Below are 792 nucleotides of genomic sequence, written 5' to 3'. Positions count from 1 at the left end.
GAATTGTTTGTGGCTGTTCTTCATTGTCTTTTATTTTAATCATAATCTTGATAGACATCAAAAAAAGCAAAAGAAGGCTGGAAAATCTGTTCAGTACAAGCCCAAGAGAGAAAGAAAGAAGTCAAGAGGAAAGTCAGGATCTTCTTTACAGGAGGAAGGTGAACTCACTCTCTCTCAGAGCCTGAATAGCAGGATGAAACAAAGCAAGAGGATCTTTTTCCACATTCCCTTTCATGACTTTTTGGAAAAGTGATTAAGGCTGAATGGGAAACACCAGCAAAGTCTATTAGATTGTCCAGGCATGCCAAAAAATTCTACAATGTGTACAACAGCAAAGCAGATTTTGTCTTTTGTCCCAAAATGGACAGAGCAGATTCAGCACTAGTCAAAGACACTGCTATCCAACGGAAAGGGGCTTTTCCCCAAAAGAACCTGACTGCAGAATAGAAATATCCCTGTGTACTATACTTTCAGGGATCATTTCTATAGTTTGTAACTAGAGAAGTGTGGTTGAAAGTGTCTGAGGCTTCATCTTCCTTTCTGAGGGTTTCTGCTGGGGCAACATGTTTTGCAAGAGCAGAACTAGCCTAGACTGACAAATTTGGCAGTTAGATCGCCAAAAAAGGCTAAAAGAACAGGAGTACTTGTGGCACCTTAGAGACTAACAGATTTATTTCAGCATGAGCTTTCGTGAGCTACACCTCACTTCTTCGGATGCACTGAATGGAACACACAGACAGGAGATATTTATACATACAGAGAACATGAAAAGGTGGAAGTATGCATACCAAC

General features: G+C 40.3%; 1 pseudogene; it reads left to right on the top strand.

Annotated features, from left to right (window-relative positions):
• Window positions 1–458: 458 nt before the first annotated feature.
• On the top strand, window positions 459–547 carry LOC115656975 (annotated as a pseudogene).
• The last annotated feature ends 245 nt before the right edge of the window (window positions 548–792 follow it).

Source organism: Gopherus evgoodei, chromosome 8, assembly GCF_007399415.2.
Source record: "Gopherus evgoodei ecotype Sinaloan lineage chromosome 8, rGopEvg1_v1.p, whole genome shotgun sequence".
NCBI classification, from domain to species: domain Eukaryota; kingdom Metazoa; phylum Chordata; order Testudines; family Testudinidae; genus Gopherus; species Gopherus evgoodei.
Note: the sequence above shows the minus strand (reverse complement) of the source record. Positions and strands in the feature narration are given on the sequence as shown.